Below are 22,171 nucleotides of genomic sequence, written 5' to 3' on the forward strand. Positions count from 1 at the left end.
CACACACACACACACATCATGCACACACTCACACATACACACACACACACACACAAACACGATTGCACATGCATGCTCACAGACACATGCACCACACACACAGGGAGGCTGGTGCTGTGGTTACCATGGAAACCAGGTGAAAGTGACTCTGGCATTTCAAACTATGCTACAGAATGAGTGTTGTAAGAGTAAAAAGAATATGTAATAATATATATATATATATACATTTTAATATATATATATATATATATTAAAATGTTACTTAATTACAGCGAAGTGCTTCCTTCTTATTTTGTACTGCCTGGAAAAATTGGGATGCATTAATTAAAATGCATTAATGTGCGTGTGTGTGTGTGTGCGCGCGTGTGTGCGTGTGTGTTGAGTCAACCCTCATTGGCCAGCCTTGCCCGGCCACATGAGTGGCAAAGCTTCAAACAGCTGGCTTCATGTTGTCAACATTCACGTCTCTAATCCTCAGTTCTACTCTGGTACTATCGGTAACTCTATCTGGATATCCATTATACGTTATCATATATGCACACACACACACACAACCCCCCCCCCAACCCCCTCACGCACACACACACACACACACACACACACACACACACACACACACACACACACACACAACTATACAAATACAAACATCTATATTACTAGGCCGTGTGTGTGTTTGTGTGTGTGTGTGTGTGTGTGTGTCTGTGTGTGTGTGTGTGTGTGTGTGTGTGTGTGGAGAACCCAGCGGCCAGGCCAGCCATTAAGTTGACGAAGGGTGTGTGAAAAGTGGTTTGTGGTCTGTAGTGTGAGCTCTGAGTGGCTGTGATAGCACGACGCCACCTCCCCCCCCCCCCCCCCACCCCACCCCACCCCCACACACACACACAGACACACACACAGACACACACACACCCCATCCCCCCACACAGCCCCTCCTCTCTCTCTCTCCTGAGTCCCACAATGGTTTCTACCACGGCCTCCGCACGACGAGTACCGGAGACACACCCGCCCAGCAACGACCAGGGGGGGGGGGGGTGGGGGGGGGGGGGGGGGGTTGGAGGGATCTAAAACCCACCTGCATGCTTCCGGTCCGTTCTGAGGTACGGCTCACCGTGCCTCTGGTTGCCATGGTGACGCCAGCCTATTTTTAGATCAGACCCAACTAACAGTCAGTAAAGTTACCATTGTCTTGAAAGACAACATCAATGTGTAGGTTTTGTATGCATGCATGTATATATACATATATACAGTATATATATGTATATATACAGTATATACAGTATATATATGTGGTCAATTCTGGCAGACGGAGAATCCAAATTTGCCAAAATAAATCATATTCTTTACCTCACACACACACACACACACACACACACACACACACACACACACAGCGACACAGACACGCAACTCAACAGACTTGCACTGTGTGTATTCACCAGTTAGTTTCCTCCTTTTTACACAGCAATTCATGTAAATGAAATTGTGGCATAAACACGCCGACCAAAGAGCACCATCCAAACGGCGTCCAAATACAAGAGCACTTTGCATACCGTTGTACCCAGAATGGCCGGGTTCAATTTGGTCCAACTGTGTGATGATTAAATACTCATTCAGACGGAACTAGCAGGCGATGATTCCAGATTTCAAATGGAGAATGGGTGGGGAGGGGAGCGGGGGGGGGGGGGGGGGGGGGGGTAGTACTCACCACCAGCGCCTGTCTGATGTCACTATACTAGTCATTATATTTGTCTTCTGGATCATCAATTCTTTCCTTATTTTGCTCATTATTTTTGGAAGTTTACATTTGAGTTGAATGCAATTATTATTTAGTGGGAAAGAGAAAAGTGTGTCTCTTACTTTCTCCTGCTCTCTCTCTCTCTCTCTCTCTCTCTCTCTCTCTCTCTCTCTCTCTCTCTCTCTCTCTCTCTCTCTCTCTCTCTCGCTCTCCTTTGAAATAACCTCTAGAGCAAATAATCTGTCTTGACCTCAGTGATCTTTAATTGAATAATAAATGAGCAAATCCTATCCGGAGCTCATCTCTGGGAGAGTAGGAGAAAACACACATACTCTCTCACACAAACACACACACACACACACACACACACACACACAGTGTATCATATACACATATTCACAGTGTATCACACGCACACACACACACACACACACACACACACACACATGCATACACACCCACGCATTGTCTATGTTGTTACCCACTTTTATTCCCCTATCCCCCTACTATAAATCCATGCGCACACAAACAAACACACACACACACACACACACACACACACACACACACTCACAGAATCACACACATACACAGACCCATTGTCTTCATTTACCTTCTCTTATTTCCCCACTCTATTCTCCTCCAGCCCACCACTGCTTGTAATGTGGCTCCCGAGTGAATAACTGTGTTAATGGTTTTCTTCATCAACATGAAACCACCAGGGAGAGAACCACAGATCTTCTGGGAACACAGGGTCAATATTATCCTTTATCGGCTTCTGCTGAGCGAATTACGGCGAGGTCTTAGCGGTAAAAACAAACAGGTTGAAAGGGATTCCGCCGATATAATGATTTGTGCTTTAATACCAGCTTCTCAAATGGCATATTTTTGTGAGGGAAATCAGGAAGAAAAATGAATGCATTTGCCACAATTGACTGCACTGCACGCACAATGGGGGGGGCTTGCAATGAGCTGTCTGTCTTCATCAAATGAAGAAGTGGTGGAGGATGAGGGACACAAAATGGAGGCATGCTGCGTGAGCACATGGATCCCCCAAAAGTCCCACATTGAGCTGCAGCACGGCCGTGTGCATGTGACTGCAGAGTGAGGAATGGAGGGAAGCCATCCATTCGTTTCCACAGAAACAATTAGAAATCTGTGTAGTAACCGAGATGCTATAAATGCATATCGGTTGGTTCATCTTGTTTCTTACCTCATTCTGCTCTTCTTCCACTGAGAGGGAACTAAACCCTTGGCAGTTTCCATTTAGTTAAATTTAAAATAATTGTTAGCTCATTTATATTTTATCATAATTTGTTTGATTCTGCTTCACAAGTAAATAACAAAAACATGAAATTAGTCAAATGTTCATCTCTTAGACTCTAAATAGGCATTGTCAATGAGATTACTTCGACGCCTAATCCTTTTTAAATTTAAATTTCAGTTTTTTCTACTTTTATATTTTAATATCTTGGTAGTTAAAGTCAAACGACTAAATAATGTGTTGAGAGTCAGTAAACCCAAAACAGTTTTGTTTTTTGTTTACAAACAAAATATCTACAGTACGTAAGACAGAATATGTCTTATATGACCGTCACATTCTACTCTACTCTACACGACAGAACTAATTAAGTATCCCAAAGTCGGTGTGGGTCATTACCATGGGATTAACCAACCCCCCTCCTCCCCAGAACTCTCAGCCCATATCTTTTTTTTTTCAAATCCCATCGGGTTCATTCTGTCTGAAACAGTGGGCTCACTTACACTTTCAGCTTAATATTCCATTGCAAATGGACCTGCCAAGGAACGAGTGTTTGAGAGATGAAAATCGAGAGTTTGAACTCACATCCTCCAAAAGAAGCCCAGACAAAGTCATGGATTCAATCCAGCAACCCCCGGACTACGTTAAGTTACTGACTGTTCAAAACTGTGTTCCACGTTTCTAAAAGCGTGCGCCAAACGAATGCCGAATTGAGTCGGACATGAATCTGATTATGGCGTTTCAAGAGGCTGAGGCCTTTTTCAACTGAGCTGAGGCTCGAGTTCCACTACGCCCTGGCTTAAAAGAAGTTTGAGAAAGGCTAATCTCCAAACTCCCAGTGTCCTATAGAGTTCAGGGGTTTACCGTGGCTCTGCTCAAGCAGCCCCCTCCCCGCCCTGATACAATTGACCAAAATGATATCAAGCTCTGTGCTTTCTGTTCCTCTGACTCTGTGTCGCCGGGCCGCCCCGTGGAGTTCGCCTTTCCAATCAGAATCAGCGGCCCGGCGTCTCCCGCTGCAGCTCCTGATTGGGTTCGGGGGGGGGGAGTTGTGGGGGCGGTGTGGCCAAAGAGCCTGGGCCGATGACTGCTTAGCTTGACCACAGTGGTGAGAAGTAAGTGCTGGGCATATATTGTGTTTTTCCAGGCATACCTTGTACCTGTGAAGGAGCACTGGCCAGTTTAGATTGCACATGAATGAGTTCAATTATTATTTACTCAGGGTACTCAGGGTAATATTTCTATGAATTTTTATATCTGACAATCCATCCATCTGTCTATCTTTGCATCAATCCAACCATCCATCTATCCATCTATCTCTATTACTTTGTGTTTGTCTGTCTGGTGATCTGCTGTCTGACAATGGGTGTGTGTGTGTGTGTGTGTGTGTGTGTGTGTCGCCTTCCATGTAACACAAGTTCTTCTTTAGCATATGCTACAGATAACATGCTGCAGACAGTCTTGCATGGAGAACACTCCAACACAGTGCATGTTATTCCATAGAGTCCATTCTATCATCGACTCTGTTTTCTAATCGGATCAGCAATTCAGTAAACGTTCTAAAACGTGTTTAGGGTTGTGTATGAATCATTTAACACGCTTGTGAAAGATAAAAAAGAACAACATAAAGCTGAAGCTTTGTATTTTATTCCCCTTCCTGTCTTTCTTCGGCTGCTCATTTCTCCTTCTTTTCCAACACAGTTTTCTGAGCTCTTGCACTGAGCACATGAATAATGCCCGGTCCCGGAGGGATTCCACACTGCACCTGGCGATGTGTTAGAGAGATCATTACAAAAGGTTTTCCACACCACCTTCCCAAAAAGCCTAGTCATGCATGGCTGCAAAACTAGAGCTACCTTCAGACAGGGAATCACAGTTAATCTCCCTCTCTCTCTCTCTCTCTCTCTCACTGAAGCTCTCACTTTATTTATCTCTCTCTATCTAGCTTACAATCTACCTCGTTCCACTCAAAAAAATAACTCATTGGATGAACTCGATTAAATTGTGGGCAGAATTTCCATCCAATAAATATATGTAACCCCAACCTAACACAATTCCATCGATTCAATATAATGTATTTGAGTTCATCTACCATTTTTTTTAAAAGTTGGTCCAGTTGAAACTAAATTCAAATTCAAAAAAATCTAATGAAATTGAATTGAGTTACCTCTACATATCTGTGTCAAAGAGAGCTAAACAAAAGTGATTATATTAAAGTAGTTAAAATAAATTGTGTTCGTTTGAAAATGAATTATTCAAAAATCCCCCCCCCCACCCCTATAACCCCATATAACATACATGAGACATTACCTGTTTGAGGTGCTTTTATTTAAACACAACCGGATCATTAGTGCAGCCAAAAGATTATTTATTTTGAACAAGACTTACAAGAGCAATAAGTAAGTATTAGTAGTATTCTTCAATAGAGGTCCTCAAAAGGTCAATAGAGCTCTGAATACAACGTGCATATGCACACGCTCAAAATACATCTGTGCTCATGCATGCAAACATTTGAAAAAATTAAAATCAGGGAGGAGCAATTACAGACCAATGCTCTATTATTTATGGATCAAAGCAAAAAAAAAAAAGAACTGGTCACCCGTTCCTCCTTTCACATGAACAGTTTGATTTTCAACTGCTGTATTTTGGTGTTGAGCCTGTGTCCATCCAGATTCATGAGGATCTGGACGAACTCAAAAGTGTATTTCAGGTTGTCTGGGAAACTAAGATCCAGAGCATAGATAAGCCCAAACAGCATTATGAAAGCAATTGCAGCACTTCCGACATTGGTGAGGACTTTGATGCCTTCAATGACGACTCCAATGTCACCTGGCTCCTCAAACTGACGGACTGTGTGAATGCCCATAACTGTGGCAACAATGTCATTCTCTGCGTCCTCAGAGTTGTAGTCGCTCGCTGCAGGCAGAATAGGACCAAAATGGCGCGTGCCTCTGGGCGTGGAAAGAGCTCGACTAAGGGCGTGGTCATCTCACCTGCGCATGCTCCCCTTATTGACATCAATCTTTTTGGGTTGAGCGGATAGGTCAGCAGCGTCAGCAGAGACGATGAATACATTTTAAGTTACACGTGTTAAACTATTTTGGTTTTTATTTGAATTCATATATATTTCATTAGACAAATATGATATTCATTTGTCACATCTAAGAAGGGCTTGAATCATTTTTTTGAGTGTATTTATTTCTCTCTCTTTTCATCACAGACAGACACACACAGATACACATGCCTTTCTGAACGTATTGTTTACTTTGCCGAGATCCAAAAGGCAAAAAAATAGTCTGAGAAGTTAACGTGCATTTTTTATGCAATTACTGAGCAATTATTGTTTGGAGATTTTGCATCAGATACACCTTCCCCAGCCCTAAGCATATATCCTGGCAGAGCCATCACAGCCTGCTTTACCACAATATAGGCCCATCCAGACTGGGTGTGACAGTGTGTGTGTGTGTGTGTGTGTGTGTGTGTGTGTACGTGTGTGCGTGTGTGTGTGTGTGTGTGTTTGTGTGTCTGTGCTGCTCTCAATTGGCCATGACAAGCTTTTTATAGGATCATAAATGCCTGTGAGTATTTTCATAAACAACCTTCATCGTAAGCCTTGCAGAAAAAAAACAAAAGTACAAAAAGCAGAGGTTATGTTTGACTCGATGAGGCGCCGGGGAGATGAGATTTCCGCTTGGTTGAGAGCAACTCGGTGGTCTTTTTTTCGGGGTCTGTAATGTTGATGAATTGAAGCGAGCCAAACTGCTGAAGTTAGGGTGGAGAATTTTAAAGGCTAGTCATTAAGCAATTGCTTTTTAATGCTATGCCCGTCGGAATGGACACAAGGGCCTATGTATCAACGAGTCCTCCCCACCATTAGAAGAGCAGGCATTATGAGATTTGTGTTATTTCTGTTGTTGTGAATTTTTGTGCATGGGTGTGTGTGTGTGTGTGTGTGTGTGTGTGTGTGTGTGTGTGGGCATGCTGCTATACACCTACACAGAAACACACACACACACACACACACACACACACTGCCTACGTGCGTCCCTAGATCCCCCCAGGGGAATACACATGCACACATCGTCTCCACGTGCAATCTTTTAGATGTGAATGGGCTTGGTAATGACTGTTGTAACCACTGTTCTCTCTCTGTGTCTCTCTCTCTCTCTCTCTCTCTCGCTCTCGCTCTCGCTCTCGCTCTCTCTCTCTCTCTCTCTCCTTCCGTCTGCTGCTGTTTTCATAAAAACAGCCAAGCCGTGTCCCGCCGACGGAGCTGCAGTCTATTCTTCCACTTCCCACCGTGTTCCTCAGACCCATCGGGACGGTTGTCATAACCTCCGGTTTTGTAGCGGAGTATACGTCATACGTGTTTCAGAGCCACGTTAAGGGGTGGTAGGGGGGGTGGGGGGTTTAAAGTTTTTTTAAAGTTTTAATATATGTACACATTTCCAAGTGTAGTTGTCCTGAGCACATGGTTTGCTTTGGTGTGCTGTTCCACAAAGACACATTTCGTTTTTTCGGGATTAGATTCTTTAGTTTGCTGTTTACTCTCCAGGGGGATGAGGGCCCATCAGTCTGAGCTTGTACGGCTTTAGTGTTCTTTGGTGGAGATCAACACGGCCGTTGAGGGGGATCTGAGCTGAGCCCCGTCCGGCCCACCACCTGGCCTCAGGAGAATGACACGCAATCGGGAAACGGGTAAAAATCTAAAGGCTCGGGCGATGATGAATGTTACCGTAGCGACATGATACAATGTTATTGTCGGCGCATGACAAAATGTTATTGTCGCCGCGTGACATTTTATGTGTTGACGATAACTCTTAAGAAGGGCAGGTGTGGCACACGATCCAATTAGCTGGCTGTGAATGAGGGGGACATCGGAGAAAACCCAACAGACAGTCTATCAGTCTGTCTGTCTGTCTGTCAGTCAGTCGGTCCGTCTATCTGTCTGTCACATTACCAGTGAATGAGGGAGTTTCCACAGCGGGCGCAATGGATCGTCAGATCGTCTGGCTGTGAGAGATGTGCTTCCAGAGTGGAACCAGACTTCCTGTGAGGAAGCGGTCATCGTGACCCTAATCGCGCCAAAACCGGAGCGATGGCAAAGGTGTACTCTGGGCCTGAAGGCTGTCTGTCTGTTAAGGACGGCACATTGTGTGTGTCTATTTTGTGAGTCGGGACGTCCATGTCCGGTGACGACATGGAAACAGACTGCGCTCGTCTCAAGGGGGGGACCTACGATTGGCCGGTGATATATAAAGCCGTCACATGGGCCGGCATGTCGGACTAGACCATTTGTTGAGGGGTTATTTTGCAGTGAACAGCTGATTAGTTGTGTGTGTGTGTGTGTGTGTGTGTGTGAGTGATTGTTATCATTATGGTATTGAAGAATGTACTGGATGGAATAGGTCTAAAATGTATTGTAACCGGTGTAGCTCTATTTATGTGCATTTGGCACAAATGGCATTGCCATGTGGGCGGGGCTAGCGGTGGGCCGAGCCTTTGTACACCAGCCTAGTGAGGCATTTAGTCTAAGGCTTCCTGCGGGGTGTTCTGCAATGCTCTGTCTCAGCAGAGGGACCTATTTCCGTCATTATGGTGATACCTGTTAATCTGTTTATCATCGAGCATTGTCCATTGCAACCTTAAATAAATTGCTTCTAGTCTCATTACATCCGGTCTCGGTGCGAGCTCCCTCCGGCCCGGTCGGCATGGCGACGCTGGCTCGGCAGAGGCCGGCCCCCTAGCAGACTCCTTTACATTTTTAAACACTGTTGCTCATGAACTAAGAGGACGCCTGCACATGCATCTGATCCAAAGAGGCACCGTGTGGTCGCGTGTGGCGGGTGGGGGGGAAGGAGGGCGCGGCATGCACACACACACACACACACACACACCTCAAGATCCCCAACAGCCCCGGCCACGTGCACACTCGCAGCCGTGCACTTTCCACTCGCAGGGGATGATATCCAGTGAGTGTGTGTGTGTTGGACACGACGTCAGAGAGCGAAAGCCATGGGAAAAAGTCCCGGGGGGGGGGGGGGGGGGGGGGGGGGGGAGGACACACATCGGGTTAATCCGTACGATGGGGTCATGACTTGGATCCGAGCGGCGGCCGCACTGCACTGCGACATGCTAAAGTCACAGTGCGGCAGCCAGTGCTGCACACAGGAAGCACACACAGAGGCGTGTTCCAGGCGTGGGGATGGCAGATGGCGCCCCTCTCCTGAGTTGTAGCCCGACGGGGGCTGCTTAGAGATTCTCGTCACAGGCAGACTGAGCAGTCCTCTGTGGGCAGGGCCGCACATCTGGCAGCTATTGTTTATGAGAGTTGTTAACACGGGATCAGGTCTGCTTTATGGCTTTTAGCCCCACAGAGCCCCGCACAATGGAATGGAAGTAACGCGCCCCCCCCACCCCCCACCCCCCCCCCCCCCCCGCCCCACCCGCACGCACGCGACAGCACGTTTGTGCGCACGCAAGCACACGCGTGCACACACACACACACACACACACACACACACACATGCGGTCTAATAAGGCCTCATTGTCTCATTCAAAGAGCATCACTTTGTCGATAGAGTTAGTGTTCTGTCTTTAATTCCTTTTAAAGAGGCGTGGACTCATTGCAAGAATCATCTGAGTAAACTGAGTAAACTGTCTTTGTCACAGACACACATCCACAAACCAATCTCAAGCACACGCACACACGCACACACACACACACACAAACTCTCAATCACTCACTCACTCACAGACACAGGAACACACACAGGAACACACACTCACACACACACACACACACACACACAGTGCTGTTAGGTGGAGATGCTGACAGGCTCATTGTGGCAGGGCTGACTGTAGGCCTTGGAGACAGAGTCAAAGTCAGACACTCACTGTGCACTACAAGGCTAAAGGCTCCTATTATGGCACTCAGTGAAGCATATAGCAGGGTATAGCACTGGCCTTTAATGTACAGTATTGTGTATGAATTAATTTGTTACTATTTTTTTTATCACATATGAGTATGAAAAAAGTTACAGTGATGCAATCCTTCAATTAAAATGTGGAAAAAGCCCTCCTCATGGAGGTATCATGGTAGGACGAACACAGTTCATCAATTATATTTATGGGTCTGCTAGCAGACCCATAAATCGTGTTATGAGCGACACCGGTGGTGGTCCTACAATGATGGGGGAAAGGGGTCTACTGGTTGTGTGTCGTTCAATACACAGTTTGAATAACACCTGACGAAGCCCTACTACAGTCAAACCGTAATTGAATATTGAATAAAATCACTGGGAGCAGCAGCGACAGTGTGCGCGTATACTCTTATTATTTGACCGACTTTTTTTTACCCTGCACCTGTACATAGTTGGATGTGCGTGCACTCTCTGCTACATTCAGTACGCCGAAGACACTGATAGTGGATTGTTTGAGAGAATTGTGCATGAAATGGTGCTCAGAAGGATGAGGATTTTTTAAATTAATTAAATTTTTAAAAAGTAAGTGAGTTAAAAGGTTGTTTCTCCGATGGACGGAGGAGTTATCAGTGTGCCGTTTCTATCACTGTCGTAATGAGAATTGCTTGTGACATATGCAGGTTGCTGACAAACAGAAATTTTTTGCCTCGCCATGCAAAGCGCACAGACCTGTGTGTGTAAATGTCAGCACATCTTAGCGTCTGAAACAGTCACCGGAGGACAAGACACTTCATGTCCTGCGTTTGACTCCAAATACTTCTCATTATTTACCCAGATTATTTATATGGCTAAGCAAGTATATAAATCGTGCTTATAAATCATATAGGGGTATATATATATATATATATATATATATATATATATATATTATTAGGAGTTTTGCAGACCAGTGCAGCGTAACAAATAGTGCAGCACATACGAAGCATCACTTGTCTGCTACTGGGAGAGATAAATGGCAGTGTTGAGTGACTAACTACAAACCAGGCTTTCTTATTTCTGTTGTTATGTGCAGTATGTGATGCCCTTTAGGTTTCATTTCAGAAACACCCTTTTACTTACACAAGCTATACTAGCTTTTATTCAGTTAATATGGTAAAATACAGTCAAAATACTGTATAAGGATTGGACAGTTCATCAAATTGTCCAGCTGTCTCTTCTCTCCTCTTAGGACCTCAATCATTATTAAGGTGTCACTACAGATGGATAATCTTCTTGCCAATGTGTCGCATACAGTGAATTCTGTTCAGGCTGCATCGCCTCCCACTGTTCCTTGACAGAGATACAAGAGAAATCACGAAGGCTGACTATAAATGGAGGATTAGCAATAATTCCCGCTTCTCTATATCAGCCTGTAAGACCTACATGACTTTGTCCCTGGCCCTCCATTTTGTAGCGCTCATTCTGTTTATTATGTCTCTCTGTCTCTGTCGCTCTCTCTCTATCTCTCACACACAAACACGGAAACACTTTCTCTTTATCTGTCTCTTTCTCTCAGGAAGCAGAGCCTGCTCATTGACTAGACTGAGCTGTAATTGCCATTGTAATGATGCAGTATAACCCACTCATCTCACCTGCTTAATTAATACTGCCACTGCTCTCATACACAAAACTCCCACAAATCCAATCACACAAATGCACGCACCGTGCACACACCACACACACACACACACACACACACACACACACACACACACACACACAAAGGCATTAAGAGATCATGATCAACAGATCAATTTCCACACATCTAGACCCACAAATGGATCTATGCATGTACACTAGGACACACACATTTGCACACAGATGACACACTTATGCAAATGCAGTAAAAACCCGTACACACACGTCGCACACCACTATGAATGCGTGTCACGTCCTGTCTTTGTATCGGCCTCCCACCCTTCCCTCCCCAGCCTGGTCTTGGCTTCCCTCTTCACTGTAAACATGGCCCTGTCAAATTAAGAGGGTGCACTGAACTGCACAATGAGAGCGACACAAAAACACCCTCACAAACACACATATACACTCCCACTCGATCTGTCTCGCTCTCTGTGCCATCTCTCTCCCCTTCTGCCGTATTTTCTTTCCTATTCTCTCTCTGTCTCTCTCTCTCACTATCCCTATGTCTGTCCATCTCCCTCTCCTCTCCCCCCCCCAACCCCCTTCTAATCTTCTGTCTTCCTCACTCTTTCTAAGTCCTTCTCCCGTCAGTCCATCCCGCAGAGTTTAAATACAAACTATACAAAATGAAAAACCCTTTCCTTAAGAAAATAACACAGAAATGCTTGTGAACTCATAGCACCTTTGCGACCCTTCGACACATTGGAAATATAACTGTTCTATTCTGTCTTCAACTAGAAGCTCATGTAGTGGAGACTCCACTGCATGTTTCAGAGTACTTCATCTCTGTTCTATTTTTGTGGTTTATTTTGTGTTTGTTTTGTATGTTCTTGTGGGAGATATGGTTCTGTCTTGTTTTATGCCTTGTGATGGACTACATAATGTGTGGCCTTGTGCAGTTCAAAGACGTGGGAGGAGAAACAACAATATGCAGCAATGATGTAGCTTGCATTTGTGGCTGTTCTCTGCTTATGCTCCAAGGTGATATATAGATTTTTCCTTGTTTTCTTGTTCTTGAGCCAAATATGGTGAGATACTAGGAAAAGTATTAAAGTATTATTAACTAGGTAATAACAAAAAAGTTAGAATTTGTTATCATTGTTCCCATGTAGGTGGCCAATAGCAAGCCACAGAAGAAAGATGGAAAGATAATTTAACCAATCAGACAATGTCTCTATGTCCCCGGACCTTTCTCTGTGAAAAAATCTATGAGCAGCAGCAGATGACAAGAAGAGTTTATTCGACACCGGAGTTTGACCCAACAAACTGCTAAATAAAAATGACAAACAGAAAATTATATTTATAAAGCACAACACTCACAAAGCTGTCAGAGAGGTCACTGCTCGTCTGAGGAAGATTTTGATTAATTGGTAGCAGGGCTCCGAACTGGTTAAAGTTACGAAAAATATTTTTAAAGTTAATGAAAATATCTGGAAGAAATACTTAAACGAAAAACAAAATCATATTTACTGTTCTCAACAGAACCGGCGAATACATTAGTCTGAAAACAGATAATATCATTATTATTTAATTACAAATGCAAGGTTCTCCAAGACTGGGCTTGGGAGATGAGCACCCCTGTGTCCCACGGTGAAGTGATTAGACCCTGGTACAGGGCATAGCATTCACTTGTTGTCATATTGTATAAACTATCCAATAGCCACTGGGCTTCTGTTTTATGTCTCCAGGCACTTCAGAGGTCCATCATTCAGCGGGAGAGCGAGCATGTGGTACTGTGATCAATGTTGAAGATTAGGCTACTCACAGAGCCAGTGGCTGGACATGCATCTGATGGGCTGATAGCAGCCGTGTAAAATCAGACGTGCTGCGGCTCATCTATGCTGTCGACACGGCCATTCAAGTTCATTTCTGCTCGCCGTTCACGAGGAAATGGAATAGTGCAACCTCAGTGGATTATCCCTGATGACAGATAGAAGGCAACACACAGGCCCACTCTTTAGTCTGTGCTATTTTAACGTGAACGCATGAACATTTCAACTAAATGTACACCTTACCATGGATTCAGCCAAGGCATTTGACAGCACGATGGCTCCCCGACCTAGGGAAGGAACAGGTTATTTTCATGGTTGCTTGCTTCGCTGTAATGTACAACATGAGTGGAGATCATTACCATGATAAAAATAGAAGAAATAGATGTTGCGCCATCCAGTATGTAGAGTAGGGTATTTGGAGAGCAGCCGACTAGTCTTTCCTTGATTTTGCAGTCTCTCTTGTGACACTTTCAGTGGATAAAAATATCCGTTGCATGCACTACTTAAAAATAAATTCACACACATGCACATGAAAGGCAACTTCTTATGGAGTATAAATTACAGAGTCAGCAATTTGTGTGCATGTGGAATTAGCTTTGTTTATTTTTGCATAATTTTTGTTGTACCGATTTCTGTTTTATTTGACATGGTCCGGTTTGTCCATCATACATGTCTGGTTTATTATTGGGGACGAGAGTTACCCAATCTACCCATTGGTCAATTGTAATACTGTTGTTTTATTCAATTGTATTTAATATTTGAAATTGATACATTATAATTATAACCCTAACTCGTTAACCATTAAGTAAGGGATAATGAACCACGGTCATTTCCCGATAATGACCGGTGACGTTCTATACATTATCCTGCTTATTACACGGCTACTTGCCAAAACGAAAAAATCACACTGTGTGTCTTTTTACAATTTATTTGTTACCAGCATTCGTAGTGTTGATCAGCAGAGAAATAGTCTGCCAAAGACGTTGACGTAGCTTAGCAACTGAATAAATTACCGGGCTACTTGCGGAGTGATACAAGAGACATGAATCAGAGGCAAAAAAATCCACTTTCCTTGACAGCAGTCATTATATGCTTAGCAATGGTCATTATCAAAAAATAATTGACACCCAGAAGTCGGGAAGGCCCATGCAAATGAACGGAGCGTTCCACAGCATTGAGAAGAGCCGTGTAATAAACACAGGTGATACACAGGTTAAAAACCGCTTAGAACCTAATCCTTAAATGTAAAGGTACTTAAAAAGGTTAAACTCCATATTTGATAATAGCACTTTGTTTGGTTAATATCATCATCAAATCCACATTGACAATATCTCTAAACTGTGTCTGGTCCTGTCATTTACCCATTATCATTGTTCAAGAGCAAAGCCAGAAGCGCAGGAACAGCAGAACCACTGCAGAGGCCCTCTTGAATTGTACATTGCGCTGTTGCAATTGTGATCATTGTCAGCTGTGTTTTTGGCCAGAAAGGCTGTTCCATATTGTTTATAGTGAATGCACTCAAAGGCAAAATAATGCTAATGAGATTCCATGTATACAGTTTGAAGTACTGGTAACACTTTACAATAACCATAGTTTATAAATGGTAAATAGACCATTTATAAATGGTTAATAGACCATTTATAAATGGTTAACAGCTTATAGACCAATTATAATGGTAAATAGACCATTTATAAATGGTTAACAGCTTATAGACCAATTATAATGGTAAATAGACCATTTATAAATGGTTAAATAGACCATTTATAATAGGTAAACAGATAGTTTACTAAGTTTACTAATGTTTAATCATCATTTATAAACAGCAAGACCAATCATAAATGGTAAATAGACCATTTATTAATATTTAACTATCATTATAAATGGTCTATTAACCATTTATAAATGGTCTATTTACCATTTATAAACTATGGTTATTGTAAAGTGTTACCGAAGTACTTTACTGTGTGCATCCCAAGACTGACTTTCTTGTCTTTCACTTTCATTTCAGACTAGTGCCTTCTAAACATCATCTTTCTTTCGATGTCCTTGTACTAAGGACACAGCAAAATCGTTTTCAAGGAACTGCTTTCAGTTTCAGTCAGTGGACATGTAAATGTGGGATCTAAACCTCTTATCAGTTACCACTCAAGGGTAGGGAGAGAAATATTTATGATCACTCTTTTTGCTTCCCTCTGAAATACAAGTTTTCGGTTGGCTTACAAACATCTAAACGACCGTGGGTAAGGACCAAGTTCCTTGGTCGGGTCGGAGTCCCGACGTGGGTATCAGAGACTGTTGATCTTAAATACATTGCACTTTCTAAAATGCTTTTTTTTTTTACTTTGCCTTTATTTTCCTTTTTTTTACTTATCTATTATTTTCTTTTATTGTATGATGTTGTTTATGTGTGAAGCACTTTGAGTCTGCCTTGTCTATGAAAAGTGCTATATAAATAAAGTTGCCTTGCCTTGCCTTGCCTAGTGTCTATAACGTCAGGGGGTTCAGTACTCAAATGGGAATTGAATTCTAACTGAAGGTTTAGCTTTTGTTAACAGCTATTCTCTCTAATAAGGAACTCGCTTACTGCTAGACAGTTCCTTATTGAAAGTGTTTGACTCGAACACTTATTCTCTTCGTTTCCACTGACACATTGAAGGGCTTCCTCACTTTTCGCTTTAAGGTGTAAACACAACATGAAACACAAATGGACTTTAACATTAGCTCATTTGCGTGCTGTTTTTATGTAACAGTAACAAGTATTTGTGATCAGGAAGCGCGAGCGAGGGTCCATGCCGATGAACTGTTGGGGCTGCAGGATTAATTTTAACTAACAAATACATGTCCTGTATTCCTATCAAATATGTCACACCAAAATACCAGTGGAAAATACCTTTCTGTTATATCATTTTGTAGATTTGGATGTATTTGTTTATCTCGGTGGAATTTGACCATCTGTAATGACCCAAAATTAATTGAATATAGCTAATTCAATGTTTATTCTATATGACTTTGCAGCGTTCAGGCCACACATGGGGAATTCAATTTAAGCAGCTATGCATGTTAAGCAGTATAAATGTGATCCCAAAAGCAAGGCACTGGAATAAAAAAAAGCTGTAATTTAAACCTCAAGTTCATGAAGCGAAATGTAACATTCACCTGTAATCTTCCTCGCCCTAGAACCAGATGAGGGGCAGGCCAGTGACCGTTAAGCATCTGAATATTCAAAGGGACTTTAAATAGACAAGAGAAAGGCCAGACAGGACACATTTGTTTATTCATATTTGTATTTATCTGAAGGACACTTCATGCTTTAGGTCAAATTGACCTTAAGATTTACAGTTGTAAACTGTCTACTGTATATTATGAAGAATTTACCGCTGGGCTTTTAAATTGACTGTTTGAGGTACCACAAAAATAATCATATTTATACATAGATATATATGTTTATAGGTACATCGCAGGTGAACTATGACACAGAAGGGCCGTTATACGACTTCTTGAGTCGCACAGTTATAGAAAATAAAAGAAAGTGAGAGAAAGGAATAACATCCGCCTCCTCCATCCGTCCTGACGAGGGCTGATAACCCTCGCCCCCGACCAGTCCCTTAGAGGGGGCCGCGGAGGCGGAGGAGTCAACCAGGCAGTGACTGCTCGCCACAAGTAGAGATAATGGGTAATTTAAATCGATCTTAGTAACTTCTCCCCCCTCTTTTAACATTCAGATGAAACCAAACGATACCCTCTGCGGCTCTTTGGCGGCACTAAGAACAAACCAGCCCCATCAAAAGTGACTTAGAGGAGAGGAGTGAGCGCAGGAGATAAGGGCTGTGGGGTGGCGTGTGAAGTGCTAATATGCAGAATGAGATGCGGGCACCGCGGAGAAAAAAAAGGGCTGAGCAAGATAACGGTGAAGAATTACAAATGTTATCTCTACTTTAATGCATTTTTAACGGCGTATCCAGATCTATTTACAGACAATACATCGATAGCATCTGCTGCCGACGTTACCCGTGTGTTTACTGGGAAACGAAGAGAGTCGAGAATAGAGTTAAGATGCTAATTCAGTGGGAGGCTGGTGAAAGAAAACCCTCTCTGCTGCGCAGCAGGATTCTGATCCTGACCCTGTTTACTGTTCCACATCTGGGCACTGGTTAAATCATGAGTGAGGCTGAATGTAGGGCCTGTGACGGCTTTCTGCTGCACTCTCTATTTAGTTACATGTACATATACTTGACGGCAGGGAGGATCTGGACAGAAAACTCGCCCGTGTCTGCTGAGTTTCTGCTCTCCCTCTCTGCACCCGCTCATTACGCTCCGGGCACATGGCGTCTTCCTCTGGCATCCAGAAAGATTCTGCCCCCTTCCCTGGCCCCCTGACCATCTTGCTGTCTGCTAGGGAGCTTTGCTATAAGAGATAACTTGTGGGATGATGAGATGGAGGGAGAGGAGCAGGCAACTCAAGGTGACTTTCAGCGTTTAAGAGCTCTGTGTTTGGAGGGCAGCTGCCAGGAGAGGCTGTGAATTATTAACTAAATCTACCCCCCACACACACACACACACACACACACACACTCACACACAAGGACATAAAGCAAATGCAATGCACACACACACACACACATACACACACACACACACACACATGCCCTCAAACACACACCCTGAAACGCAAAAAATGACAGCTGCTTTTTCTTCTTCTCTCGTTCTTCTTTCATTTTCTCTCCCCTGTGAAATATACCTATGAGAACCGTATGCAGTTCACACGCATACATCAACACACCCCAACCCCTTCCATGAGGCGCCCCAATTCTCAGAAGGCTCAGGGTGTGACACAGCGTCCCACAGGCATTTCAATCGTTCTGGAACTGATTGAAATGGAGAGAGTCTGGCAATAATTGATGAAAATATGCCCAGGTGAGGGACAGCTAACAGGCAGAAATTAGGGTCACATTGGACAATTTTAAGAAAGATATTTTAGTTCTTGCACAGGATATGGAAGTGTAAACAAGACATCTTGTGGAAATCAAGCTAATACTTTGGAAGATATTGCTTATTGAAGATAAGGGTGTTGCAAACCGAAGTTAAGATTAAGTTTTAGAAAGCATTTCCATACTTCTGCAGCACAAAAAACAAACACACATCTTTTCATTACTCTCGTGTCAATACAGAAGCTTGAACCATGCTATTCTGAAATTGTATTCAAAGGAAAAATTGTTACGACTACAGTGAAGTGCTACAAAAGTAGAAGTAAAAACTTTGGCTACACCGTAGTGTACATTACAGTGAGGCACAGCGGGAAACAAGCACATCAATATACCGTCTTATATAAGCTTACAGGCTTACAACAGGATGACACTACCAAGATGAAATTATAATTCTATCATATTTTATTCAATTCAAATGCAAAATGAAATAAAGACGTCAAAGTCAGCTCAGGCGTCCTTTGAAGTTTAGGCAGTCAATGCTGTGGTGTTCTGCAGGTGTGATGAGAGTTGCCTTTGAGCAACAAGAGTAGCTGAACAGACATATTGGATTGCAGTAGGATCCCATGTATCATACGAGGCGATTTGATGAGCAGCCACGGTAACTAAAGCACTCAATATATACTCATTACTTAAGCTTTAAGTGTATGATGCAAGAAGATAGATTACGCGGGCGGTCCATCAGTAGTGGCCCGCTGCCTTGATGCAACTGTTATCTTTCATTATTGGTTTCTTGATTGAGAGGAGGAGGGAGACACAGCCGAAACAAAAGTGATCTAATTCAGCACGCCGTTAGACAGGGAGTATCCTGTGTCAACGAGACATTGTGATGCCAGGTAATTGGCTGGAGGTGTGAGATTGGAATGTTTGGCCACAAGATGATTGGACTGAATCCCTGGAGAGCTCAACATACATCGGAGACAATTGCTTGCTATTTTACCTGCTGAACGGCAATTTGAAAACAATTTGATAAGAAATATTTGCAATAATGTATTGCCTTCATCTTGGCAGCACATTCAATGGTTTAATGTGTCCCTGTGCAAATACTTGCCCAGTGAGAATGTTAAGTGAAAGGCATGAGAGTGATAAGAATAAACGCTATTTTCAATATTTGTTGTGGATGCAATTTGTTTACATATGAAACGCAGTCAAGCAAGAGAGGTTTGGTGTCATCCTGACTAGAGACGAGGCAACTTAAATACATGGAATGCACCCCACAGTGAAAACCTCCAACCATTGGTTTGCATTGTAGAGGACTCCCTCTATAGGTCAAACACATGCTATTGTATGTATAATGTATGTATAATAAAGCTTGGAGTTCATTATTTCAGCACCCATCTTTTAGCCAGCAGTTAATTAACAGATCTTTTTTTTAATGGCAATGGTCAGGTCATTTTGGACTCTGTATCATGTAGCATCGGGTAACTGCATGGGAATCATTCATTTTGTACTTTTGGTGAAAGCGTTAATTATTAAAATAAGCAATACCATGTACTGTCCTTCCGATTTTCACATAAATATTAACACAGGAAAACATATTTCTCTAGCTAAAGACCATGGCTCTACATGACTGAAGTTAAACTAGCATTGGTGCTAACAGAAAGAGGGGCCGAAAGATGATATTCTCCTTATCCGTCAAACGGCTCATCATTCTGTCTATTGACACAGTTATCAGATTATTGTAATCACAAGTGGAACTTTTTGTTGAAAATCTATCATTTTGCGCATATGGTTTTTCTACCATGCCCAATCTTGTGCAAAGTGTGTTCTTAATTTCCATGAAACTAGGGACAGTTTGTTTCATACACTTTCTATTTTTAGGAAAATTTGTATTTATGTCAATTTATGACAATTTTTGTCACATAAAATATGTACTATTTTAGAGGAGGTGGGAACTCAGTGGTTGTGTGAGGACCCTAATCGTCATGCACGCCCATGGGTATCTATGCTAACAACACAACCGTTGTTCATGGTTAATGGGTGTAAGGCGGTTTTACTTTGAAATATAATTGTTGGTGAGGAAAGGGCTCACAATGTGGACACTGTTGGACCGACCTGTCACGCTTTGACCAATGGCTTGCGATATATTTTCTGTTAACAGCCCATCGAGACGGTGTCCCTGTGTGGCTGCAGTGTGTTAAATTGGTCTAAATGGCCGGCCCCGCCAACGTAGAGGGGATGTTGTTCGTGACGCCGATATTCTGTCTGTTCTTTGGGTGCCGAAATTGCTTCATTATTTTATCCCTATTCCGTTTTTACTGTCCATCGTTGCATTGTTAAAGATGATGAATGTTCACGATCTTTCAACAGCATACCAAAAGTTGCATTGGAGCAACTGGAAAACTGGAAACAATTTATGGATTGCTGTAGGGTATGCCTGTCAGTGAGCTGTATGTTTGTTTGGCTTTTCCATAAAGCTTTCTTTTTTTCTAGGCTATGATCTAGGCCGGATAAAGTGTGATGAACGTGCTTCTGTTTCCAGTGTGATGGTCCCCATGGTCATGGCCACGTGCCCGGCCTGTATGTCTTGCATATATATACTGTACAGCCCATGTATATTTTACTTTGTGTGTGCTGTCCCATGACCTTTCTAAACATGGTTAGGAGCTACATAGCTAATTTGTGTGCACGCACATGCACACACGCACTCATTAGCACTGGTAGGCTCACACACACACACACACACACACACACACACACACACACACACTCACACTCACACCCACACGCAGAAACACATACATAAAACATGTTCCAGTGAATTACTGGCATGTGATGATTAGGGACAGGGCTGCTCTCATTACACGCTGACACTCTGACTGAATTTCCGAGCTCTACAACTACAACTTCTACAACATATTTATGTCACGCACGCAAGAAAATGACCAGATGATTTGTGGGGGATATCTTTTATCTATAGCATCTCATATATTCCCTTAGGGTATATATGAGAAGAACATTCTCTGCTCTCTGTGTTCTGTGTGTGTGTGAGTGTGCATGTGTGTGTTTGTGGCTTGTAATCTATTTCCCAAATCCCCCCTTAAAGCAAAACCATGATTTTTTTGGGCCACCCTTTTTCATATATATATATATATATCTCCATTGATCACAGCCGTTCTCTCTCTCTCTCTCTTTCTTTCTCTCTCTCTGCCTCTGTCTCTCTCTCTCTCGCACTTTTGCTCTCGCACTCTCTCTGAGTCTTGCCTAGTTAGAGAGGAACATGGAGACCTTCACCCTTCATTCTTCTCATCATCCTCTTCCTCTTTGCTTGCCGAGGTTCACATTGGATGTGTTGCGGAGCAAACTGCAGTCAATGCCGTTTCACATTCCAACTGCAGTCGGCTGCATTTGTTCAGTGTGCCAAATGTCTAATATGTGATGCCGCAAGAAGAATTTACACTTTGAGATGTCCAAGCTAGGATCCAACAAATGACCCTGAATCAGGCAATCATGAGACTTTGTATTGTGCTTTGCAAAGAATACATTACATTTACATTTACATTTAGGGCATTTAGCAGACGCTTTTATCCAAAGCGACTTACAATAAGTACATTTGTCATCATAAGAAGTGAAACAATATATCGCTGTCGGTACAGTAAAGATGTTCATAGAACCAAGTGCAAGTACTAACAATCGCCAGGCCAACCCATTCCCCGTATACAGCAGTGATAGCTAGCTACTGCAGATGCTACACAATTAATTACATGCTACGCAAGATGCATATGCTACACAATTAAGTACATGCAACACAATTACCCTATAAGTACAATGAATGAATACAACGTGCATTCAAGTGCGTTCATTAAGTACCAGGACGT

At 42.9% G+C, this 22,171-nt stretch overlaps 1 protein-coding gene across 1 annotated transcript in view; it reads left to right on the plus strand.

The window, feature by feature from the left end:
• The window catches only part of nrg3a (neuregulin 3a), a gene marked incomplete at both ends in the record, with an annotated part of 227,672 nt that overhangs the window by 156,061 nt on the left and 49,440 nt on the right, over positions 1-22,171 (plus strand). The gene's annotated exons all lie outside the window — the stretch shown is intronic.

Source organism: Micromesistius poutassou (genome assembly GCF_964030765.1).
Source record: "Micromesistius poutassou genome assembly, chromosome: 7".
NCBI classification, from domain to species: Eukaryota; Metazoa; Chordata; class Actinopteri; order Gadiformes; family Gadidae; genus Micromesistius; species Micromesistius poutassou.